Source organism: Stenella coeruleoalba (assembly GCF_951394435.1).
Source record: "Stenella coeruleoalba genome assembly, chromosome: 8".
In the NCBI taxonomy this organism is placed as follows: Eukaryota; Metazoa; Chordata; class Mammalia; order Artiodactyla; family Delphinidae; genus Stenella; species Stenella coeruleoalba.
The window spans coordinates 109,822,958-109,850,318 of record NC_137154.1 but is presented as its reverse complement, the minus strand read 5'-3'; the positions used below and the strand labels follow the sequence as shown (position 1 = coordinate 109,850,318).

The following is a 27,361-nucleotide window of genomic DNA, read 5'->3' as shown; positions in this document are numbered from 1 at the left end:
CTCGGGAGAAGTGTATGGTGTTTCCTGAAACATCTAAAAAACAAAGCAACAGAGCCTAGGGCACTTCCACTTATGGTCCTAGAGCTTAGGGAAATTAAAATCAAAAAGACACAGCCACCCCAAAGTTTGGGACGCCTCTGTTTACAAGAACCTCGTTTACCGTACAAGTTCAATATCACAGAAAGTGAAAAATGGATAAAGAACTTGTGGTACTTACGTACAATGCAGTATCACTCAGCAATGAAATCTATGTCATCAGGCCCTTGGCAGCACAATGAGAGGATTCAGGTACGATGATTCTAACTGAAATAAATCACACAGAAAAGGAAACATCATAAGATATCACTAATACACGGAATGTAAACTTGGCTACACAGGAAGTGAATTCCAAAACAGAACAGGGTCTCAAATTTAGAAAACCAACTTATGCTTGCTTAAGGGGAAAGGTGAGTTGGGGTGCTGCATAAAACCAGAGATTGAAATGAGCACAGATAAAGTTCCTTAAGCCAAATATGGAATAGACAAGAGCTACTCCTTGCTCAACGAAATGGACTCAACACCCCATATTAAACGCCTAAGAATGTATCTGACTAGTAAGTATCTTAAAACCTATGGATTGCTATGTCTCCAAAAGAGAATCAAGCGTGTGTACAGGGGCATAAACGCAGCAGTGATAGGATTGGAGAGGTTCGGTGAGCAAATGAAGACCCTTTGAAGTCATATTGCATGGTACCCATTACACGGGTCTTAACTCTCTAGGTTTAAGGTACTCTTCCTTCAGCTAAAACATGCATGTGGAACCCAGAGTATGATCAACCATGTGAACGGGAGACGTGTTCAAATATGTCTCAGTTTTCCTCCCCTGGTACTCGCGTGCAACATTCCAGACGCTTTACTAACACTCTCCCCACTTGGAGAGTCAGCGCTTTTAACCTCCTGTTTGGCCCAGTTTGCAATTTCTGCGGAAGATGAACAGGAATAGGGAGAACCAATGAGAGACTAGCTGGAGGTGTCTGGACGGGCAAATTTAACTCTCATTTCCCACCAGGAAGAGGAAATAACCAAAGGCTCAGCGTGCCGTGCCGGAACCAGATTAGGGCCTGAAGCCATCCTGCGGTGTTGCGGCCAGCTCACAAGAAAGCGAGTTGAAGAAAGGAGCTCAGGGGCACTGTAATTCACAAACCTGCAGAGTTATAAATGACAGCTATCGTCCAAAAATATACTGAAGTAAGGCTGCCAAGAGGACTTGAAAGCGGGGCAGAATTGCAGGAAACTGATTTCAGGAGGTAGACTGGAATAGCATTGAAAACATAGGAAAAGAGGCAGAACGTCCACAATGATGCACTTGGCCAAAAAGGGCGTATGCGTTTTTTCCTGAATATATTCAGCAAAAAACGCATACGCCCTTTTTGGCCAACCAAGCAAGCTTGCAAAGGAAATCTGCACTACAATGAAGTCTCACTTCCCCCCCGGTCAAAAGGGCCATCTGAAAAAAGTGTAAAATCCAGAAAGGCAGGACAGGCCATGGAGAACTGGGAGCCTTGTTATGCTGATGGGCGGGATGTAAATTGCCAACAGACACTCAGGAGAAGTGTATGGTGTTTCCTGAAACATCTAAAAAACAAAGCAACAGAGCCTAGGGCACTTCCACTTATGGTCCTATAGCTTAGGGAAATTAAAATGAAAAAGACACAGCCACCCCAAAGTTTGGGACGCCTCTGTTTACAAGAACCTCATTTACCGTACAAGTTCAATATCACAGAAAGTGAAAAATGGATAAAGAACTTGTGGTACTTATGTACAATGCAGTATCACTCAGCAATGAAATCTATGTCATCCGGCCCGTAGCAGCATAATGAGTGGATTCAGGTACGATGATTCTAACTGAAATAAGTCACACAGAAAAAGAAACATCATAAGATATCACTAATACACGGAATGTAAACTTGGCTACACAGGAACTGGATTCCAAAACAGAACAGGGTCTCAAATTTAGAAAACCAACTTATGCTTGCTTAAGGGGAAAGGTGAGTTGGGGTGCTGCATAAAACCAGAGACTGAAATGAGCACAGATAAAGTTCCTTAAGCCAAATATGGAATAGACAAGAGCTACTCCTTGCTCAATGAAATGGCCTCAACACCCCATATTAAACGCCTAAGAATGTACCTGACTAGTAAGTATCTTAAAACCTATGCATTGCTATGTCTCCGAAAGAGAATCAAGCATGTGTACAGGGGCATAAAAGCAGCAGTGATAGGATTGGAGCGGTTCGGTGAGCAAATGAAGACCCTTTGAAGTCATATTGCATGGTACCCATTCCACGGGTTTCAACTACCCAGGTTTAAGGTATTCTTCCTTCAGCTAAAACATGCATGTGGAACCTAGAGTATGATCAACCATGTGATCGGGAGACGTGTTCAAATATGTCTCAGTTTTCCTCCCCTGGTACTCGGGTGCAACATTCCAGACGCTTTACTAACACTCTCCCGACTTGGAGAGTCAGTCCCTTTAACCTCCTGTTTGGCCCAGTTTGCAATTTCTGCGGAAGATGAACAGGAACAGCGAGAACCGATGAGAGGCTAGCTGGAGGTGTCTGGACGGGCAAATTTAACTCTAATTTCCCACCAGGAAGAGGAATTAACCAAAGGCTCAGCGTGCCGTGCCGGAACCAGAGTAGGGCCTGAAGCCATCCTGCAGTGTTGCGGCCAGGTCACAATAAAGAGAGTTGAAGAAAGGAGCTGAGGGGCACTGTAATTCACAAACCTGCAGAGTTATAAATGACAGGTATCGTCCAAAAATATACTGAAGTAAGGCTGCCAAGAGGACTTGAAAGCGGGGCAGAATTGCAGGAAACCGATTTCAGGAGGTAGACTGGAATTGCATTGAAAGCATAGGAAAAGAGGCAGAACGTCCACAATGATGCACTTGGCCAAAAAGGGCGTATGCGTTTTTTCCTGAATATATTCAGGAAAAAACGCATACGCCCTTTTTGGCCAAACAAGCAAGCTTGCAAAGGAAATCTGCACTACAATGAAGTCTCACTTCCCCCCGGTCAAAAGGGCCATCTGAAAAAAGTGTAAAATCCAGAAAGGCAGGACAGGCCATGGAGAACTGGGAGCCTTGTTATGCTGATGGGCGGGATGTAAATTGCCAACAGACACTCGGGAGAAGTGTATGGTGTTTCCTGAAACATCTAAAAAACAAAGCAACAGAGCCTAGGGCACTTCCACTTATGGTCCTATAGCTTAGGGAAATTAAAATCAAAAAGACACAGCCACCCCAAAGTTTGGGACGCCTCTGTTTACAAGAACCTCGTTTACCGTACAAGTTCAATATCACAGAAAGTGAAAAATGGATAAAGAACTTGTGGTACTTACGTACAATGCAGTATCACTCAGCAATGAAATCTATGTCATCAGGCCCATAGCAGCATAATGAGTGGATTCAGGTACGATGATTCTAACTGAAATAAGTCACACAGAAAAAGAAACATCATAAGATATCACTAATACACGGAATGTAAACTTGGCTACACAGCAACTGGATTCCAAAACAGAAGAGGGTCTCAAATTTAGAAAACCAACTTATGCTTGCTTAAGGGGAAAGGTGAGTTGGGGTGCTGCATAAAACCAGAGATTGAAATGAGCACAGATAAAGTTCCTTAAGCCAAATATGGAATAGACAAGAGCTACTCCTTGCTAAACGAAATGGACTCAACACCCCATATTAAACGCCTAAGAATGTACCTGACTAGTAAGTATCTTAAAACCTATGGATTGCTATGTCTCCAAAAGAGAATCAAGCGTGTGTACAGGGGCATAAACGCAGCAGTGATAGGATTGGAAAGGTTCGGTGAGCAAATGAAGACCCTTTGAAGTCATATTGCATGGTACCCATTACACGGGTTTCAACTACCCAGGTTTAAGGTATTCTTCCTTCAGCTAAAACATGCATGTGGAACCCAGAGTATGATCAACCGTGTGAACGGGAGACGTGTTCAAATATGTCTCAGTTTTCCTCCCCTGGTACTCGGGTGCAACATTCCAGACGCTTTACTAACACTCTCCCCACTTGGAGAGTCAGCGCCTTTAACCTCCTGTTTGGCCCAGTTTGCAATTTCTGCGGAAGATGAACAGGAATAGCGAGAACCAATGAGAGACTAGCTGGAGGTGTCTGGACGGGCAAATTTAACTCTCATTTCCCACCAGGAAGAGGAAATAACCAAAGGCTCAGTGAGCCGTGACGGAACCAGATTAGGGCTTGAAGCCATTCTCCGGTGTTGCGGCCAGCTCAAAATAAAGGGAGTTGAAGAAAGGAGCTCAGGGGCACTGTAATTCACAAACCTGCAGAGTTATAAATGACAGCTATCGTCCAAAAATATACTGAAGTAAGGCTGCCAAGAGGACTTGAAAGCGGGGCAGAATTGCAGGAAACCGATTTCAGGAGGTAGACTGGAATTGCATTGAAAGCATAGGAAAAGAGGCAGAACGTCCACAATGATGCACTTGGCCAAAAAGGGCGTATGCGTTTTTTCCTGAATATATTCAGGAAAAAACGCATACGCCCTTTTTGGCCAACCAAGCAAGCTTGCAAAGGAAATCTGCACTACAATGAAATCTCACTTCCCCCCGGTCAAAAGGGCCATCTGAAAAAAGTGTAAAATCCAGAAAGGCAGGACAGGCCATGGAGAACTGGGAGCCTTGTTATGCTGATGGGCGGGATGTAAATTGCCAACAGACACTGGGGAGAAGTGTATGGTGTTTCCTGAAACATCTAAAAAACAAAGCAACAGAGCCTAGGGCACTTCCACTTATGGTCCTATAGCTTAGGGAAATTAAAATAAAAAAGACAGAGCTACCCAAAAGTTAGGGACGCCTCTGTTTACAAGAACCTCGTTTACCATACAAGTTCAATATCACAGAAAGTGAAAAATGGATAAAGTACTTATGGTACTTACGTACAATGCAGTACCACTCAGCAATGAAATCTATGTCATCAGTCCCTTAGCAGCATAATGAGTGGATTCAGGTACGATGATTCTAACTGAAATAAGTGACACAGAAAAAGAAACATCATAAGCTATCACTAATACACGGAATGTAAACTTGGCTACACAGGAAGTGAATTCCAAAACAGAACAGGGTCTCAAATTTAGAAAAGCAACTTATACTTGCTTAAGGGGAAAGGTGAGTTGGGGTGCTGCATAAAACCAGAGATTTAAATGAGCACAGATAAAGTTCCTTACGCCAAATATGGAACAGACAATAGCTACTCCTTGTTCAACGAAATGGACTCAACACCCGATATTAAACGCCTAAGAATGTACCTGACTATTAAGTATCTTAAAACCTATGGATTGCTATGTGTCCAAAAGAGAATCAAGCGTGTGTACAGCGGCATAAACGCAACAGTGATAGGACTGGAGAGGTTTGTTAGCAAATGAAGACCCTTTGAAGTCATACTGCATGGTACCCATTCCACGGGTCTCAACTCTCCAGGTTTAAGGTATTCTTCCTTCAGCTAAAACATGCATGTGGAACTTAGAGTATGATCAACCATGTGATCAGGAGACGTGTTCAAATATGTCTCAGTTTTCGTACCCAGGTACTCGGGTGCAACATTCCAGACGCTTTACTAACACTCTCCCGACTTGGAGAGTCAGTCCCTTTAACCTCTTGTTTGGCCCAGTTTGCAATTTCTGCGATAGATGAACAGGAATAGCGAGAACCAATGAGAGACTAGCTGGAGGTGTCTGGACGGGCAAATTTAACTCTCAATTCCCACCAGGAAGAGGAAATAACCAAAGGCTCAGTGTGCCGTGTCGAAAGCAGATTAGGGCCTGAAGCCATCCTGCGGTGTTGCGGCCAGCCCAAAAGAAAGCGAGTTGAAGAAAGGAGCTCAGGGGCACTGTAATTCACAAACCTGCAGAGTTATAAATGACAGCTATCGTCCAAAAATATACTGAAGTAAGGCTGCCAAGAGGACTTGAAAATGGCGCAGAATTGCAGGAAACCGATTTCAGGAGGTAGACTGGAATAGCTTTGAAAGCATAGGAAAAGAGGCAGAACATCCACAATGATGCACTTGGCCAAAAAGGGCGTATGCGTTTTTTCCTGAATATATTCAGGAAAAAACGCATACGCCCTTTTTGGCCAACCAAGCAAGCTTGCAAAGGAAATCTGCACTACAATGAAGTCTCACTTCCACGCGGTCAAAAGGGCCATCTGAAAAAAGTGTAAAATCCAGACAGGCAGGACAGGCCATGGAGAACTGGGAGCCTTGTTATGCTGATGGGCGGGATGTAAATTGCCAACAGACACTCTGGAGAAGTGTATGGTGTTTCCTGAAACATCTATAAAACAAAGCAACAGAGCCTAGGGCACTTCCACTTATGGACCTATAGCTTAGGGAAGTAAAATCAAAAAGACACAGCCACCCCAAAGTTTGGAATGGCTCTGTTTACAAGAACCTCGTTTACAGTACAAGTTCAACATCGCAGAAAGTGAAAAATGGATAAAAAACTTGTGGTACTTACGTACAATGCAGTATCACTCAGCAATGAAATCTATGTTATCAGGCCCGTAGCAGCATAATGAGTGGATTCAGGTACGATGATTCTAACTGAAATAAGTCACACAGAAAAAGAAACATCATAAGATATCACTAATACACGGAATGTAAACTTGGCTACACAGGAACTGAATTACAGAACAGAACAGGGTCTCAAATTTAGAAAACCAACTTATGCTTGCTTAAGGGGAAAGGTGAGTTGGGGTGCTGCATAAAACCAGAGATTGAAATGAGCACAGATAAAGTTCCTTAAGCCAAATATGAAATAGACAAGAGCTACTCCTTGCTCAATGAAATGGACTCAACACCCCATATTAAACGCCTAAGAATGTATCTGACTAGTAAGTATCTTAAAACCTATGGATTGCTATGTCTCCAAAAGAGAATCAAGCGTGTGTACAGGGGCATAAACGCAGCAGTGATAGGATTGGAGAGGTTCGGTGAACAAATGAAGACCCTTTTAAGTCATATTGCATGGTACCCATTCCACGGGTTTCAACTACCCAGGTTTAAGGTATTCTTCCTTCAGCTAATACATGCATGTGGAACCTAGAGTATGATCAACCATGTGATCGGGAGATGTGTTCAAATATGTCTCAGTTTTCATACCCTGGTACTCGGGTGCAACATTCCAGACGCTTTACTAACACTCTCCCGACTTGGAGAGTCAGTCTCTTTAACCTCCTGTTTGGCCCAGTTTGCAATTTCTGCGGAAGATGAACAGGAATAGCGAGAACCAATGAGAGACTAGCTGGAGGTGTCTGGACGGGCAAATTTAACTCTCATTTCCCACCAGGAAGAGGACTTAACCAAAGGCTCAGCGTGCCGTGCCGGAACCAGATTAGGGCCTGAAGCCATCCTGCGGTGTTGCGGCCAGCTCACATAAAGCGAGTTGAATAAAGGAGCTCAGGGGCACTGTAATATACAAACCTGCAGAGTTATAAATGACAGCTATCGTCCAAAAATATACTGAAGTAAGGCTGCCAAGAGGACTTGAAAGCGGGGCAGAATTGTAGGAAACTGATTTCAGGAGATAGACTGGAATTGCATTGAAAGCATAGGAAAAGAGGCAGAACGTCCACAATGATGCACTTGGCCAAAAAGGGCGTATGCGTTTTTTCCTGAATATATTCAGGGAAAAACGCATACGCCCTTTTTGGCCAACCAAGCAAGCTTGCAAAGGAAATCTGCACTACAATGAAGTCTCACTTCCCCCCGGTCAAAAGGGCCATCTGAAAAAAGTGTAAAATCCAGAAATGCAGGACAGGCCATGGAGAACTGGGAGCCTTGTTATGCTGATGGGCGGGATGTAAATTGCCAACAGACACTCGGGAGAAGTGTATGGTGTTTCCTGAAACATCTAAAAAACAAAGCAACAGAGCCTAGGGCACTTCCACTTATGGTCCTATAGCTTAGGGAAATTAAAATAAAAAAGACACAGCCACCCCAAAGTTTGGGACGCCTCTGTTTACAAGAACCTCATTTACCGTACAAGTTCAATATCACAGAAAGTGAAAAATGTATAAAGAACTTGTGGTACTTACGTACAATGCAGTATCACTCAGCAATGAAATCTATGTCATCAGGCCCGTAGCAGCATAATGAGTGTATTCAGGTACGATGATTCTAACTGAAATAAGTCACACAGAAAAAGAAACATCATAAGATATCACTAATACACGGAATGTAAACTTGGCTACACAGGAACTGAATTCCAAAACAGAACAGGGTCTCAAATTTAGAAAACCAACTTATGCTTGCTTAAGGGTTAAGGAGAGTTGGGGTGCTGCATAAAACCAGAGATTGAAATGAGCACAGATAAAGTTCCTTAAGCCAAATATGGAATAGACAAGAGCTACTCCTTGCTCAACGAAATGGACTCAACACCGCATATTAAACGCCTAAGAATGTACCTGACTAGTAAGTATCTTAAAACCTATGGATTGCTATGTCTCCAAAAGTGAATCAAGCGTGTGTAGAGGGGCATAAACGCAGCAGCAGTGATAGGATTGGAGAGGTTCGGTGAGCAAATGAAGACCCTTTGAAGTCATATTGCATGGTACCCATTCCACGGGTCTCAACTCTTCAGGTTTAAGGTATTCTTCCTTCAGCTAAAACATGCATGTGGAACCCAGAGTATGATCAACCGTGTGAACGGGAGACGTGTTCAAATATGTCTCAGTTTTCCTCCCCTGGTACTCGGGTGCAACATTCCAGACGCTTTACTAACACTCTCCCCACTAGGAGAGTCAGCGCCTTTAACCTCCTGTTTGGCCCAGTTTGTAACTTCTGCGGAAGATGCACAGGAATAGGGAGAACCAATGAGAGACTAGCTGGAGGTGTCTGGACGGGCAAATTTAACTCTCATTTCCCACCAGGAAGAGGAAATAACCAAAGGCTCAGCGTGCCATGCCTGAACCAGATTAGGGCCTGAAGCGATCCTGCGGTGTTGCGGCCAGGTCACAAGAAAGCGAGTTGAAGAAAGGAGCTCAGGGGCACTGTAATTCACAAACCTTCAGAGTTATAAATGACAGCTATCGTCCAAAAATATACTGAAGTAAGGCTGCCAAGAGGACTTGAAAGCGGGGCAGAGTTGCAGGAAACTGATTTCAGGAGGTAGACTGGAATTGCATTGAAAGCATAGGAAAAGAGGCAGAACGTCCACAATGATGCACTTGGCCAAAAAGGGAGTATGCGTTTTTTCCTGAATATATTAAGGAAAAAACGCATACGCACTTTTTTGCCAACCAAGCAAGCTTGCAAAGGAAATCTGCACTACAATGAAGTCTCACTTCCCCCCGGTCAAAAGGGCCATCTGAAAAAAGTGTAAAATCCAGAAAGGCAGGACAGGCCATGGAGATCTGGGAGCCTTGTTATGCTGATGGGCGGGATGTCAATTGCCAACAGACACTCGGGAGAAGTGTATGGTGTTTCCTGAGACATCTAAAAAAAATAAGCAACAGAGCCTAGGGCACTTCCACTTATGGTCCTATAGCTTAGGGAAATTAAAATCAAAAAGACACAGCCACCCCAAAGTATGGAACGGCTCTATTTACAAGAACCTCGTTTACAGTACAAGTTCAACATCGCAGAAAGTGAAAAATGGATAAAGAAGTTGTGGTATTTACTTACAAAGCAATATCACTCAGCAATGAAATCTATGTCATCAGGCCCTTAGCAGCACAATGAGTGGATTCAGGCATGATGATTCTAAAGAAATAAGTCACACAGAAAAAGAAACATCATAAGATATCACTAATACACGGAATGTAAATTTGGCTACACAGGAACTGAATTACAGAACAGAACAGGGTCTCAAATTTAGAAAACCAACTTATGCTTGCTTAAGGGTAAAGGAGAGTTGGGGTGCTGCATAAAACCAGAGATTGAAATGAGCACAGATAAAGTTCCTTAAGCCAAATATGGAATAGACAAGAGCTACTCCTTGCTCAACGAAATGGACTCAACACCGCATATTAAACGCCTAAGAATGTACCTGACTAGTAAGTATCTTAAAACCTATGCATTGCTATGTCTCCGAAAGAGAATCAAGCATGTGTACAGGGGCATAAACGCAGCAGTGATTGGATTGGAGCGGTTCGGTGAGCAAATGAAGACCCTTTGAAGTCATATTGCATGGTACCCATTCCACGGGTTTCAACTACCCAGGTTTAAGGTATTCTTCCTTCAGCTAAAACATGCATGTGGAACCTAGAGTATGATCAACCATGTGATCGGGAGACGTGTTCAAATATGTCTCAGTTTTCCTACCCTGGTACTCGGGTGCAACATTCCAGACGCTTTACTAACACTCTCCCGACTTGGAGAGTCAGTCCCTTTAACCTCCTGTTTGGCCCAGTTTGCAATTTCTGCGGAAGATGAACAGGAACAGTGAGAACCAATGAGAGGCTAGCTGGAGGTGTCTGAACGGGCAAATTTAACTCTAATTTCCCACCAGGAAGAGGAATTAAACAAAGGCTCAGCGTGCCGTGCCGGAACCAGAGTAGGGCCTGAAGCCATCCTGCAGTGTTGCGGCCAGGTCACAAGAAAGAGAGTTGAAGAAAGGAGCTGAGGGGCACTGTAATTCACAAACCTGCAGAGTTATAAATGACAGCTATCGTCCAAAAATATACTGAAGTAAGGCTGCCAAGAGGACTTGAAAGCGGGGCAGAATTGCAGGAAACCGATTTCATGAGGTAGACTGGAATTGCATTGAAAGCATAGGAAAAGAGGCAGAACGTCCACAATGATGCACTTGGCCAAAAAGGGCGTATGCGTTTTTTCCTGAATATATTCAGGAAAAAACGCATACGCCCTTTTTGGCCAAACAAGCAAGCTTGCAAAGGAAATCTGCACTACAATGAAGTCTCACTTCCCCCCGGTCAAAAGGGCCATCTGAAAAAAGTGTAAAATCCAGAAAGGCAGGACAGGCCATGGAGAACTGGGAGCCTTGTTATGCTGATGGGCGGGATGTAAATTGCCAACAGACACTCAGGAGAAGTGTATGGTGTTTCCTGAAACATCTAAAAAACAAAGCAACAGAGCCTAGGGCACTTCCACTTATGGTCCTATAGCTTAGGGAAATTAAAATCAAAAAGACACAGCCACCCCAAAGTTTGGGACGCCTCTGTTTACAAGAACCTCGTTTACCGTACAAGTTCAATATCACAGAAAGTGAAAAATGGATAAAAAACTTGTGGTACTTACGTACAATGCAGTATCACTCAGCAATGAAATCTATGTCATCAGGCCCGTAGCAGCATAATGAGTGGATTCAGGTACGATGATTCTAACTGAAATAAGTCACACAGAAAAAGAAACATCATAAGATATCACTAATACACGGAATGTAAACTTGGCTACACAGGAACTGCATTCCAAAAAACAACAGGGTCTCAAATTTAGAAAACCAACTTATGCTTGCTTAAGGGGAAAGGTGAGTTGGGGTGCTGCATAAAACCAGAGATTGAAATGAGCACAGATAAAGTTCCTTAAGCCAAATATGGAATAGACAAGAGCTACTCCTTGCTAAACGAAATGGACTCAACACCCCATATTAAACGCCTAAGAATGTACCTGACTAGTAAGTATCTTAAAACCTATGGATTGCTATGTCTCCAAAAGAGAATTAAGCGTGTGTACAGGGGCATAAACGCAGCAGTGATAGGATTGGAAAGGTTCGGTGAGCAAATGAAGACCCTTTGAAGTCATATTGCATGGTACCCATTACACGGGTTTCAACTACCCAGGTTTAAGGTATTCTTCCTTCAGCTAAAACATGCATGTGGAACCCAGAGTATGATCAACCGTGTGAACGGGAGACGTGTTCAAATATGTCTCAGTTTTCCTCCCCTGGTACTCGGGTGCAACATTCCAGACGCTTTACTAACACTCTCCCCACTTGGAGAGTCAGCGCCTTTAACCTCCTGTTTGGCCCAGTTTGCAATTTCTGCGGAAGATGAACAGGAATAGGGAGAACCAATGAGAAACTAGCTGGAGGTGTCTGGACGGGCAAATTTAACTCTCATTTCCCACCAGGAAGAGGAAATAACCAAAGGCTCAGTGAGCCGTGACGGAACCAGATTAGGGCTTGAAGCCATTCTGCGGTGTTGCGGCCAGCTCAAAATAAAGGGAGTTGAAGAAAGGAGCTCAGGGGCACTGTAATTCACAAACCTGCAGAGTTATAAATGACAGCTATCGTCCAAAAATATACTGAAGTAAGGCTGCCAAGAGGACTTGAAAGCGGGGCAGAATTGCAGGAAACCGATTTCAGGAGGTAGACTGGAATTGCATTGAAAGCATAGGAAAAGAGGCAGAACGTCCACAATGATGCACTTGGCCAAAAAGGGCGTATGCGTTTTTTCCTGAATATATTCAGGAAAAAACGCATACGCCCTTTTTGGCCAACCAAGCAAGCTTGCAAAGGAAATCTGCACTACAATGAAGTCTCACTTCCCCCCGGTCAAAAGGGCCATCTGAAAAAAGTGTAAAATCCAGAAAGGCAGGACAGGCCATGGAGAACTGGGAGCCTTGTTATGCTGATGGGCGGGATGTAAATTGCCAACAGACACTCGGGAGAATTGTATGGTGTTTCCTGAAACATCTAAAAAACAAAGCAACAGAGCCTAGGGCACTGCCACTTATGGTCCTATAGCTTAGGGAAATTAAAATCAAAAAGACACAGCCACCCCAAAGTTTGGAACGGCTCTGTTTACAAGAACCTCGTTTACAGTACAAGTTCAACATCGCAGAAAGTGCAAAATGGATAAAGAAATTGTGGTATTTACTTACAAAGCAATATCACTCAGCAATGAAATCTATGTCATCAGGCCCTTAGCAGCACAATGAGTGGATTCAGGTATGATGATTCTAACTGAAATAAGTCACACAGAAATAGAAACATCATAAGATATCAGTAGTACACGGAATGTAAACCTGGCTACACAAGAACTGAATTACAGAACAGAACAGGGTCTCAAATTTAGAAAACCAACTTATGCTTGCTTAAGGGGAAAGGTGAGTTGGGGTGCTGCATAAAACCAGAGATTGAAATGAGCACAGATAAAGTTCCTTAAGCCAAATATGGAATAGACTAGAGGTACTCCTTGCTCAACGAAATGGACACAACACCGCATATTAAACGCCTAAGAATGTACCTGACTAGTAAGTACCTTAAAACCTATGGATTGCTATGTCTCCGAAAGAGAATCAAGCGTGTGTACAGGGGCATAAACGCAGCAGTGATAGGATTGGAGAGGTTCGGTGAGCAAATGAAGACCCTTTGAAGTCATATTGCATGGTACCCATTCCACGGGTTTCAACTACCCAGGTTTAAGGTATTCTTCCTTCAGCTAAAACATGCGTGTGGAACCTAGAGCATGATCAACCATGTGATCGGGAGACGTGTTCAAATATGTCTCAGTTTTCGTTCCCTGGTACTCGGGTGCAACATTCCAGACGCTTTACTAACACTCTCCCGACTTGGAGAGTCAGTCCCTTTAACCTCCTGTTTGGCCCAGTTTGCAATTTCTGCGGAAGATGAACAGGAATAGCGAGAACCAATGAGAGACTAGCTGGAGGTGTCTGGACGGGCAAATTTCACTCTCATTTCCCACCAGGAAGAGGAAATAACCAAAGGCTCAGCGTGCCGTGCCGGAACCAGATTAGGGCCTGAAGCCATCCTGCGGTGTTGCGGCCAGCTCACAAGAAAGCGAGTTGAAGAAAGGAGCTCAGGGGCACTGTAATTCACAAACCTGCAGAGTTATAAATGACAGCTATCGTCCAAAAATATACTGAAGTAAGGCTGCCAAGAGGACTTGAAAGCGGGGCAGAATTGCAGGAAACCGATTTCAGGAGGTAGACTGGAATTGCATTGAAAGCATAGGAAAAGAGGCAGAACGTCCACAATGATGCACTTGGCCAAAAAGGGCGTATGCGTTTTTTCCTGAATATATTCAGGAAAAAATGCATACGCCCTTTCTGGCCAACCAAGCAAGCTTGCAAAGGAAATCTGCACTACAATGAAGTCTCACTTCCCCCCGGTCAAAAGGGCCATCTGAAAAAAGTGTAAAATCCAGAAAGGCAGGACAGGCCATGGAGAACTGGGAGCCTTGTTTTGCTGACGGGCGGGATGTAAATTGCCAACAGACACTCGGGAGAAGTGTATGGTGTTTCCTGAAACATCTAAAAAACAAAGCAACAGAGCAGAGGGCACTTCCACTTATGGTCCTATAGCTTAGGGAAATTAAAATCAAAAAGACACAGCCACCTCAAAGTTTGGGACGCCTCTGTTTACAAGAACCTCGTTTACCGTACAAGTTCAGTATCACAGAAAGTGAAAAATGGATAAAGAACATGTGGTACTTACGTACAATGCAGTATCACTCAGCAATGAAATCTATGTCATCAGGACCTTAGCAGCACAATGAGTGGATTCAGGTATGATGATTCTAACTGAAATAAGTCACACAGAAAAAGAAACATCATAAGATATCAGTAATATACGGAATGTAAACTTGGCTACAGAGGAACTGAATTACAGAACAGAACAGGGTCTCAAATTTAGAAAACCAACTTATGCTTCCTTAAGGGGAAAGGTGAGTTGGGGTGCTGCATGAAACCAGAGATTGAAATGAGCACAGATAAAGTTCCTTAAGCCAAATATGGAATAGACAAGAGCTACTCCTTGCTCAACGAAATGGACTCAACACCGCATATTAAATGCCTAAGAATGTACCTGACTAGTAAGTATCTTAAAACCTATGGATTGCTATGTCTCCAAAAGAGAATCAAGTTGTGTACAGGGGCACAAATGCAGCAGTGATAGGATTGGAGAGGTTTGGTGAGCAAATGAAGACCCTTTGAAGTCATATTGCATGGTACCCATTCCACGGGTCTCAACTCTCCAGGTTTAAGGTATTCTTCCTTCAGCTAAAACATGCATGTGGAACCCAGAGTATGATCAACCATGTGATCGGGAGATGTGTTCAAATATGTCTCAGTTTTCCTCCCCTGGTACTCGGGTGCAACATTCCAGACGCTTTACTAACACTCTCCCCACTTGGAGAGTCAGCGCCTTTAACCTCCTGTTTGGCCCAGTTTGCAATTTCTGCGGAAGATGCACAGGAATAGGGAGAACCAATGAGAGACTAGCTGGAGGTGTCTGGACGGGCAAATTTAACTCTCATTTCCCACCAGGAAGAGGAATTAACTAAAGGCTCAGCGTGCCATGCCGGAAGCACATTAGGGCTTGAAGCCATCCTGCGGTGTTGCGGCCAGCTCAGAAGAAAGCGAGTTGAAGAGAGGAGCTCAGGGGCACTGTAATTCACAAACCTGCAGAGTTATAAATGACAGCTATCGTCCAAAAATATACTGAAGTAAGGCTGCCAAGAGGACTTGAAAGCGGGGCAGAATTGCAGGAAACCGATTTCAGGAGGTAGACTGGAATTGCATTGAAAGCATAGGAAAAGAGGCAGAACGTCCACAATGATGCACTTGGCCAAAAAGGGCGTATGCGTTTTTTCCTGAATATATTCAGGAAAAAACGCATACGCCCTTTTTGGCCAACCAAGCAAGCTTGCAAAGGAAATCTGCACTACAATGAAGTCTCACTTCTCCCCGGTCAAAAGGGCCATCTGAAAAAAGTGTAAAATCCAGAAAGGCAGGACAGGCCATGGAGAACTGGGAGCCTTGTTATGCTGATGGGCGGGATGTAAATTGCCAACAGACACTGGGGAGAAGTGTATGGTGTTTCCTGAAACATCTAAAAAACAAAGCAACAGAGCCTAGGGCACTTCCACTTATGGTCCTATAGCTCAGGGAATTTAAAATCAAAAAGACACAGCTGCCCCAAAGTTTGGGACGCCTCTGTTTACAAGAACCTCGTTTACAGTACAAGTTCAACATCGCAGAAAGTGCAAAATGGTTAAAGAAATTGTGGTATTTACTTACAAAGCAATATCACTCAGCAATGAAATCTATGTCATCAGGCCCTTAGCAGCACAATGAGTGGATTCAGGTATGATGATTCTAACTGAAATAAGTCACACAGAAAAAGAAACATCATAAGATATCAGTAATACACGGAATGTAAACTTGGCTACACAGGAACTGAATTACAGAACAGAACAGGGTCTCAAATTTAGAAAAACAACTTATGCTTGCTTAAGGGGAAAGGTGAGTTGGGGTGCTGCATAAAACCAGAGATTGAAATGAGCACAGATAAAGTTCCTTAAGCCAAATATGGAATAGACAAGAGCTACTCCTTGCTCAACGAAATGGACTCAACACCGCATATTAAACGCCTAAGAATGTACCTGACTAGTAAGTATCTTAAAACCTATGGATTGCTATGTCTCCGAAAGAGAATCAAGCGTGTGTACAGGTTCATAAACGCAGCAGTGATAGGATTGGAGAGGTTCGGTGAGCAAATGAAGACCCTTTGAAGTCATATTGCATGGTACCCATTCCACGGGTTTCAACTACCCAGGTTTAAGGTATTCTTCCTTCAGGTAAAACATGCATGTGGAACCCAGAGTATGATCAACCGTGTGAACGGGAGACGTGTTCAAATATGTCTCAGTTTTCCTCCCCTGGTACTCGGGTGCAACATTCCAGATGCTTTACTAACCCTCTCCCCACTTGGAGAGTCAGCACCTTTAACCTCCTGTTTGGCCCAGTTTGCAATTTCTGCGGAAGATGAACAGGAATAAGGAGACCAATGAGAGACTAGCTGGAGGTGTCTGGACGGGCAAATTTAACTCTCATTTCCCACCAGGAAGAGGAAATAACCAAAGGCTCAGCGTGCCATGCCAGAACCAGATTAGGGCCTGAAGCCATCCTGCGGTGTTGCGGCCAGCTCACAAGAAAGCGAGTTGAAGAAAGGAGCTCAGGGGCAGTGTAATTCACAAACCTGCAGAGTTATAAATGACAGCTATCGTCCAAAAATATACTGAAGGAAGGCTGCCAAGAGGACTTTAAAGCAGGGCAGAATTGCAGGAAACCAATTTCATGAGGTAGACTGGAATTGCATTGAAAGCATAGGAAAAGAGGCAGAACGTCCACAATGATGCACTTGGCCAAAAAGGGCGTATGCGTTTTTTCCTGAATATATTCAGGAAAAAACGCATACGCCCTTTTTGGCCAACCAAGCAAGCTTGCAAAGGAAATCTGCACTACAATGAAGTCTCACTTCCCCCCGGTCAAAAGGGCCATCTGAAAAAAGTGTAAAATCCAGAAAGGCAGGACAGGCCATGGAGAACTCGGAGCCTTGTTATGCTGATGGGCAGGATGTAAATTGCCAACAGACACTGGGGAGAAGTGTATGGTGTTTCCTGAAACATCTAAAAAACAAAGCAACAGAGCCTAGGGCACTTCCACTTATGGTCCTATAGCTTAGGGAAATTAAAATTAAAAAGACACAGCCACCCCAAAGTTTGGGACGCCTCTGTTTACAAGAACCTCGTTTACAGTACAAGTTCAACATCGCAGAAAGTGCAAAATGGATAAAGAAATTGTGGTATTTACTTACAAAGCAATATCACTCAGCAATGAAATCTATGTCATCAGGCCCTTAGCAGCACAATGAGTGGATTCAGGTATGATGATTCTAACTGAAATAAGTCACACAGAAATAGAAACATCATAAGATATCAGTAGTACACGGAATGTAAACCTGGCTACACAAGAACTGAATTACAGAACAGAACAGGGTCTCAAATTTAGAAAACCAACTTATGCTTGCTTAAGGGGAAAGGTGAGTTGGGGTGCTGCATAAAACCAGAGATTGAAATGAGCACAGATAAAGTTCCTTAAGCCAAATATGGAATAGACTAGAGGTACTCCTTGCTCAACGAAATGGACACAACACCGCATATTAAACGCCTAAGAATGTACCTGACTAGTAAGTACCTTAAAACCTATGGATTGCTATGTCTCCGAAAGAGAATCAAGCGTGTGTACAGGGGCATAAACGCAGCAGTGATAGGATTGGAGAGGTTCGGTGAGCAAATGAAGACCCTTTGAAGTCATATTGCATGGTACCCATTCCACGGGTTTCAACTACCCAGGTTTAAGGTATTCTTCCTTCAGCTAAAACATGCGTGTGGAACCTAGAGCATGATCAACCATGTGATCGGGAGACGTGTTCAAATATGTCTCAGTTTTCGTTCCCTGGTACTCGGGTGCAACATTCCAGATGCTTTACTAACACTCTCCCGACTTGGAGAGTCAGTCCCTTTAACCTCCTGTTTGGCCCAGTTTGCAATTTCTGCGGAAGATGAACAGGAATAGCGAGAACCAATGAGAGACTAGCTGGAGGTGTCTGGACGGGCAAATTTCACTCTCATTTCTCACCAGGAAGAGGAAATAACCAAAGGCTCAGCGTGCCGTGCCGGAACCAGATTAGGGCCTGAAGCCATCCTGCGGTGTTGCGGCCAGCTCACAAGAATGCGAGTTGAAGAAAGGAGCTCAGGGGCACTGTAATTCACAAACCTGCAGAGTTATAAATGACAGCTATCGTCCAAAAATATACTGAAGTAAGGCTGCCAAGAGGACTTGAAAGCGGGGCAGAATTGCAGGAAACCGATTTCAGGAGGTAGACTGGAATTGCATTGAAAGCATAGGAAAAGAGGCAGAACGTCCACAATGATGCACTTGGCCAAAAAGGGCGTATGCGTTTTTTCCTGAATATATTCAGGAAAAAATGCATACGCCCTTTCTGGCCAACCAAGCAAGCTTGCAAAGGAAATCTGCACTACAATGAAGTCTCGCTTCCCCCCGGTCAAAAGGGCCATCTGAAAAAAGTGTAAAATCCAGAAAGGCAGGACAGGCCATGGAGAACTGGGAGCCTTGTTTTGCTGACGGGCGGGATGTAAATTGCCAACAGACACTCGGGAGAAGTGTATGGTGTTTCCTGAAACATCTAAAAAACAAAGCAACAGAGCAGAGGGCACTTCCACTTATGGTCCTATAGCTTAGGGAAATTAAAATCAAAAAGACACAGCCACCTCAAAGTTTGGGACGCCTCTGTTTACAAGAACCTCGTTTACCGTACAAGTTCAGTATCACAGAAAGTGAAAAATGGATAAAGAACATGTGGTACTTACGTACAATGCAGTATCACTCAGCAATGAAATCTATGTCATCAGGACCTTAGCAGCACAATGAGTGGATTCAGGTATGATGATTCTAACTGAAATAAGTCACACAGAAAAAGAAACATCATAAGATATCAGTAATATACGGAATGTAAACTTGGCTACAGAGGAACTGAATTACAGAACAGAACAGGGTCTCAAATTTAGAAAACCAACTTATGCTTCCTTAAGGGGAAAGGTGAGTTGGGGTGCTGCATGAAACCAGAGATTGAAATGAGCACAGATAAAGTTCCTTAAGCCAAATATGGAATAGACAAGAGCTACTCCTTGCTCAACGAAATGGACTCACCACCCCATATTAAATGCCTAAGAATGTACCTGACTAGTAAGTATCTTAAAACCTATGGATTGCTATGTCTCCAAAAGAGAATCAAGTTGTGTACAGGGGCACAAATGCAGCAGTGATAGGATTGGAGAGGTTTGGTGAGCAAATGAAGACCCTTTGAAGTCATATTGCATGGTACCCATTCCACGGGTCTCAACTCTCCAGGTTTAAGGTATTCTTCCTTCAGCTAAAACATGCATGTGGAACCCAGAGTATGATCAACCATGTGATCGGGAGATGTGTTCAAATATGTCTCAGTTTTCCTCCCCTGGTACTCGGGTGCAACATTCCAGACGCTTTACTAACACTCTCCCCACTTGGAGAGTCAGCGCCTTTAACCTCCTGTTTGGCCCAGTTTGCAATTTCTGCGGAAGATGCACAGGAATAGGGAGAACCAATGAGAGACTAGCTGGAGGTGTCTGGACGGGCAAATTTAACTCTCATTTCCCACCAGGAAGAGGAAATAACCAAAGGCTCAGCGTGCCCTGCCGGAACCAGATTAGGGCCTGAAGCCTTCCTGCGGTGTTGCGGCCAGCTCACAAGAAAGCGAGTTGAAGAAAGGAGCTCAGGGGCACTGTAATTCACAAACCTGCAGAGTTATAAATGACAGCTATCGTCCAAAAATATACTGAAGTAAGGCTGCCAAGAGGACTCGAAAGTGGGGCAGAATTGCAGGAAACCGATTTCAGGAGGTAGACTGGAATTGCATTGAAAGCATAGGAAAAGAGGCAGAACGTCCACAATGATGCACTTGGCCAAAAAGGGCGTATGCGTTTTTTCCTGAATATATTCAGGAAAAAACGCATACGCCCTTTTTGGGAAACCAAGCAAGCTTGCAAAGGAAATCTGCACTACAATGAAGTCTCACTTCTCCCCGGTCAAAAGGGCCATCTGAAAAAAGTGTAAAATCCAGAAAGGCAGGACAGGCCATGGAGAACTGGGAGCCTTGTTATGCTGATGGGCGGGATGTAAATTGCCAACAGACACTGGGGAGAAGTGTATGGTGTTTCCTGAAACATCTAAAAAACAAAGCAACAGAGCCTAGGGCACTTCCACTTATGGTCCTATAGCTCAGGGAATTTAAAATCAAAAAGACACAGCTGCCCCAAAGTTTGGGACGCCTCTGTTTACAAGAACCTCGTTTACAGTACAAGTTCAACATCGCAGAAAGTGCAAAATGGATAAAGAAATTGTGGTATTTACTTACAAAGCAATATCACTCAGCAATGAAATCTATGTCATCAGGCCCTTAGCAGCACAATGAGTGGATTCAGGTATGATGATTCTAACTGAAATAAGTCACACAGAAAAAGAAACATCATAAGATATCAGTAATACACGGAATGTAAACTTGGCTACACAGGAACTGAATTACAGAACAGAACAGGGTCTCAAATTTAGAAAAACAACTTATGCTTGCTTAAGGGGAAAGGTGAGTTGGGGTGCTGCATAAAACCAGAGATTGAAATGAGCACAGATAAAGTTCCTTAAGCCAAATATGGAATAGACTAGAGGTACTCCTTGCTCAACGAAATGGACTCAACACCGCATATTAAACGCCTAAGAATGTACCTGACTAGTAAGTACCTTAAAACCTATGGATTGCTATGTCTCCGAAAGAGAATCAAGCGTGTGTACAGGTTCATAAACGCAGCAGTGATAGGATTGGAGAGGTTCGGTGAGCAAAAGAAGACCCTTTGAAGTCATATTGCATGGTACCCATTCCACGGGTTTCAACTACCCAGGTTTAAGGTATTCTTCCTTCAGGTAAAACATGCATGTGGAACCCAGAGTATGATCAACCGTGTGAACGGGAGACGTGTTCAAATATGTCTCAGTTTTCCTCCCCTGGTACTCGGGTGCAACATTCCAGATGCTTTACTAACCCTCTCGCCACTTGGAGAGTCAGCACCTTTAACCTCCTGTTTGGCCCAGTTTGCAATTTCTGCGGAAGATGAACAGGAATAAGGAGACCAATGAGAGACTAGCTGGAGGTGTCTGGACGGGCAAATTTAACTCTCATTTCCCACCAGGAAGAGGAAATAACCAAAGGCTCAGCGTGCCATGCCGGAACCAGATTAGGGCCTGAAGCCATCCTGCGGTGTTGCGGCCAGCTCACAAGAAAGCGAGTTGAAGAAAGGAGCTCAGGGGCAGTGTAATTCACAAACCTGCAGAGTTATAAATGACAGCTATCGTCCAAAAATATACTGAAGGAAGGCTGCCAAGAGGACTTGAAAGCAGGGCAGAATTGCAGGAAACCAATTTCATGAGGTAGACTGGAATTGCATTGAAAGCATAGGAAAAGAGGCAGAACGTCCACAATGATGCACTTGGCCAAAAAGGGCGTATGCGTTTTTTCCTGAATATATTCAGGAAAAAACGCATACGCCCTTTTTGGCCAACCAAGCAAGCTTGCAAAGGAAATCTGCACTACAATGAAGTCTCACTTCCCCCCGGTCAAAAGGGCCATCTGAAAAAAGTGTAAAATCCAGAAAGGCAGGACAGGCCATGGAGAACTGGGAGCCTTGTTATGCTGATGGGCGGGATGTAAATTGCCAACAGACACTGGGGAGAAGTGTATGGTGTTTCCTGAAACATCTAAAAAACAAAGCAACAGAGCCTAGGGCACTTCCACTTATGGTCCTATAGCTCAGGGAATTTAAAATCAAAAAGACACAGCTGCCCCAAAGTTTGGGACGCCTCTGTTTACAAGAACCTCGTTTACAGTACAAGTTCAACATCGCAGAAAGTGCAAAATGGATAAAGAAATTGTGGTATTTACTTACAAAGCAATATCACTCAGCAATGAAATCTATGTCATCAGGCCCTTAGCAGCACAATGAGTGGATTCAGGTATGATGATTCTAACTGAAATAAGTCACACAGAAAAAGAAACATCATAAGATATCAGTAATACACGGAATGTAAACTTGGCTACACAGGAACTGAATTACAGAACAGAACAGGGTCTCAAATTTAGAAAACCAACTTATGCTTGCTTAAGGGGAAAGGTGAGTTGGGGTGCTGCATAAAACCAGAGATTGAAATGAGCACAGATAAAGTTCCTTAAGCCAAATATGGAATAGACTAGAGGTACTCCTTGCTCAACGAAATGGACTCAACACCGCATATTAAACGCCTAAGAATGTACCTGACTAGTAAGTACCTTAAAACCTATGGATTGCTATGTCTCCGAAAGAGAATCAAGCGTGTGTACAGGTTCATAAACGCAGCAGTGATAGGATTGGAGAGGTTCGGTGAGAAAAAGAAGACCCTTTGAAGTCATATTGCATGGTACCCATTCCACGGGTTTCAACTACCCAGGTTTAAGGTATTCTTCCTTCAGGTAAAACATGCATGTGGAACCCAGAGTATGATCAACCGTGTGAACGGGAGACGTGTTCAAATATGTCTCAGTTTTCCTCCCCTGGTACTCGGGTGCAACATTCCAGATGCTTTACTAACCCTCTCCCCACTTGGAGAGTCAGCACCTTTAACCTCCTGTTTGGCCCAGTTTGCAATTTCTGCGGAAGATGAACAGGAATAGGGAGACCAATGAGAGACTAGCTGGAGGTGTCTGGACGGGCAAATTTAACTCTCATTTCCCACCAGGAAGAGGAAATAACCAAAGGCTCAGCGTGCCATGCCGGAACCAGATTAGGGCCTGAAGCCATCCTGCGGTGTTGCGGCCAGCTCACAAGAAAGCGAGTTGAAGAAAGGAGCTCAGGGGCAGTGTAATTCACAAACCTGCAGAGTTATAAATGACAGCTATCGTCCAAAAATATACTGAAGGAAGGCTGCCAAGAGGACTTGAAAGCAGGGCAGAATTGCAGGAAACCAATTTCATGAGGTAGACTGGAATTGCATTGAAAGCATAGGAAAAGAGGCAGAACGTCCACAATGATGCACTTGGCCAAAAAGGGCGTATGCGTTTTTTCCTGAATATATTCAGGAAAAAACGCATACGCCCTTTTTGGCCAACCAAGCAAGCTTGCAAAGGAAATCTGCACTACAATGAAGTCTCACTTCCCCCCGGTCAAAAGGGCCATCTGAAAAAAGTGTAAAATCCAGAAAGGCAGGACAGGCCATGGAGAACTGGGAGCCTTGTTATGCTGATGGGCGGGATGTAAATTGCCAACAGACACTCGGGAGAAGTGTATGGTGTTTCCTGAAACATGTAAAAAACAAAGCAACAGAGACTAGGGCACTTCCACTTATGGTCCTATAGCTTAGGGAAATTAAAATCAAAAAGACACAGCCACCCCAAAGTTTGGGACGCCTCTGTTTACAAGAACCGCGTTTACCGTACAAGTTCAGTATCACAGAAAGTGAAAAATGGATAAAGAACATGTTGTACTTACGTACAATGCAGTATCACTCAGCAATGAAATCTATGTCATCAGGTCCGTAGCAGCATAATGAGTGGATTTAGGTACGATGATTCTAACTGAAATAAGTCACACAGAAAAAGAAACATCATAAGATATCAGTAATATACGGAATGTAAACTTGGCTACAGAGGAACTGAATTACAGAACAGAACAGGGTCTCAAATTTAGAAAACCAACTTATGCTTGCTTAAGGGGAAAGGTGAGTTGGGGTGCTGCATGAAACCAGAGATTGAAATGAGCACAGATAAAGTTCCTTAAGCCAAATATGGAATAGACAAGAGCTACTCCTTGCTCAACGAAATGGACTCAACACCCCATATTAAATGCCTAAGAATGTACCTGACTAGTAAGTATCTTAAAACCTATGGATTGCTATGTCTCCAAAAGAGAATCAAGTTGTGTACAGGGGCACAAATGCAGCAGTGATAGGATTGGAGAGGTTTGGTGAGCAAATGAAGACCCTTTGAAGTCATATTGCATGGTACCCATTCCACGGGTCTCAACTCTCCAGGTTTAAGGTATTCTTCCTTCAGCTAAAACATGCATGTGGAACCCAGAGTATGATCAACCATGTGATCGGGAGATGTGTTCAAATATGTCTCAGTTTTCCTCCCCTGGTACACGGGTGCAACATTCCAGACGCTTTACTAACACTCTCCCCACTTGGAGAGTCAGCGCCTTTAACCTCCTGTTTGGCCCAGTTTGCAATTTCTGCGGAAGATGCACAGGAATAGGGAGAACCAATGAGAGACTAGCTGGAGGTGTCTGGACGGGCAAATTTAACTCTCATTTCCCACCAGGAAGAGGAAATAACCAAAGGCTCAGCGTGCCGTGCCGGAACCAGATTAGGGCCTGAAGCCATCCTGCGGTGTTTAGGCCAGCTGACAAGAAAGTGTGTTGAAGAAAGGAGCTCAGGGGCACTGTAATTCACAAACCTGCAGAGTTATAAATGACAGCTATCGTCCAAAAATATACTGAAGTAAGGCTGCCTAGAGGACTTCAAAGCGGGGCAGAATTGCAGGAAACCGATTTCAGGAGGTAGACTGGAATTGCACTGAAAGCATAGGAAAAGAGGCAGAGCGTCCACAATGATGCACTTGGCCAAAAAGTGCGTATGTGTTTTTTCCTGAATATTCAGGAAAAAACGCATACGCCCTTTTTGGCCAACCAAGCAAGCTTACAAAGGAAATCTGCACTACAATGAAGTCTCACTTCCCCCCTGTTAAAAGGGCCATCTGAGAAAAGTGTAAAATCCAGAAAGGCAGGACAGGCCATGGAGAACTGGGAGCCTTGTTATGCTGATGGGCGGGATGTAAATTGCCAACAGACACTCGGGAGAAGTGTATGGTGTTTCCTGAAACATCTAAAAAACAAAGCAACAGAGCCTAGGGCACTTCCACTTATGGTCCTATAGCTTAGGGAAATTAAAATCAAAAGGACACAGCCACCCCAAAGTTTGGGACGCCTCTGTTTACAAGAACGTCGTTTACAGTACAAGTTCAACATCGCAGAAAATGAAAAATGGATAAAGAAGTTGTGGTATTTACTTACAAAGCAATATCACTCAGCAATGAAATCTATGTCATCAGGCCCTTAGCAGCACAATGAGTGGATTCAAGTATGATGATTCTAACTGAAATAAGTCACACAGAAAAAGAAACATCATAAGATATCAGTAATACACAGATTGTAAACTTGGCTACACAGGAACTGAATTACAGAACAGAACAGGGTCTCAAATTTAGAAAACCAACTTATGCTTGCTTAAGGGGAAAGGTGAGTTGGGGTGCTGCATAAAACCAGAGATTGAAATGAGCACAGATAAAGTTCCTTAAGCCAAATATGGAATAGACAACAGCTACTCCTTGCTCAACGAAATGGACGCAACACCGCATATTAAACGCCTAAGAATGTACCTGACTAATAAGTATCTTAAAATCTATGGATTGCTATGTCTCCGAAAGAGAATCAAGCATGTGTACAGGGGCATAAACGCAGCAGTGATAGGATTGGAGAGGTTCGGTGAGCAAATGAAGACCCTTTGAAGTCATATTGCATGCTACCCATTCCAAGGGTTTCAACTATCCAGGTTTAAGGTATTCTTCCTTCAGCTAAAACATGCATGTGGAACCTAGAGTATGATCAACCATGTGATCGGGAGACGTGTTCAAATATGTCTCAGTTTTCGTACGCTGGTACTCGGGTGCAACATTCCAGACGCTTTACTAACACTCTCCCGACTTGGAGAGTCAGTCCCCTTAACCTCCTGTTTGGCCCAGTTTGCAATTTCTGCGGAAGATGAACAGCAATAGCGAGAACCAATGAGAGACTAGCTGGAGGTGTCTGGACGGGCAAATTTAACTCTCATTTCCCACCAGGAAGAGGAATTAACCAAAGGCTCAGTGTGCCGTGCCGGAAACAGATTAGGGCCTGAAGCCATCCTGCGGTGTTGCAGCCAACTCACAAGAAAGCGAGTTGAAGAAAGGAGCTCATTGGCACTGTAATTCACAAACCTGCAGAGTTATAAATGACAGCTATCGTCCAAAAATAGACTGAAGTAAGGCTGCCAAGAGGACTTGAAAGCGGGGCAGAGTTGCAGGAAACTGATTTCAGGAGGTAGACTGGAATTGCATTGAAAGCATAGGAAAAGAGGCAGAACGTCCACAATGATGCACTTGGCCAAAAAGGGCGTATGCGTTTTTTCCTGAATATATTCAGGAAAAAACGCATACGCCTTTTTTGGCCAACCAAGCAAGCTTGCAAAGGAAATCTGCACTACAATGATGTCTCACTTCCCCCCGGTCAAAAGGGCCATCTGAAAAAAGTGTAAAATCCAGAAAGGCAGGACAGGCCATGGAGATCTGGGAGCCTTGTTATGCTGATGGGCGGGATGTAAATTGCCAACAGACACTCGGGAGAAGTGTATGGTGTTTCCTGAAACATCTAAAAAAATAAGCAACAGAGCCTAGGGCACTTCCACTTATGGTCCTATAGCTTAGGGAAATTAAAATCAAAAAGACACAGCCACCCCAAAGTATGGAACGGCTCTGTTTACAGGAACCTCGTTTACAGTACAAGTTCAACATCGCAGAAAGTGAAAAATGGATAAAGAAGTTGTGGTATTTACTTACAAAGCAATATCACTCAGCAATGAAATCTATGTCATCAGGACCTTAGCCGCACAATGAGTGGATTCAGGTATGATGATTCTAACTGAAATAAGTCACACAGAAAAAGAAACATCATAAGATATCAGTAATACACGGAATGTAAACTTGGCTACAGAGGAACTGAATTACAGAACAGAACAGGGTCTCAAATTTAGAAAACCAACTTTTGCTTCCTTAAGGGTAAAAGAGAGTTGGGGTGCTGCATAAAACCAAAGATTGAAATGAGCACAGATAAAGTTCCTTAAGCC

At 43.7% G+C, this 27,361-nt stretch overlaps 1 long non-coding RNA gene across 16 annotated transcripts in view; it reads right to left on the bottom strand.

Annotated features, from left to right (window-relative positions):
- LOC307190093 overlaps window positions 1-27,361 on the bottom strand; it is a 1,314,632-nt gene that overhangs the window by 329,842 nt on the left and 957,429 nt on the right. Inside the window, exon 5 of one of the 16 annotated variants that reach the window (XR_013829387.1) lies at window positions 1,822-1,884. The exons of 12 other annotated variants lie outside the window; for them this stretch is intronic. This is a non-coding gene — a long non-coding RNA (uncharacterized lncRNA). Of the gene's footprint in view, window positions 1-1,821; window positions 1,885-9,740; window positions 9,782-23,936; window positions 24,000-25,514; window positions 25,577-27,361 lie in introns of those variants that run through there. 3 more of the 16 variants (XR_013829388.1, XR_013829389.1, XR_013829390.1) reach the window with 3 other exon arrangements.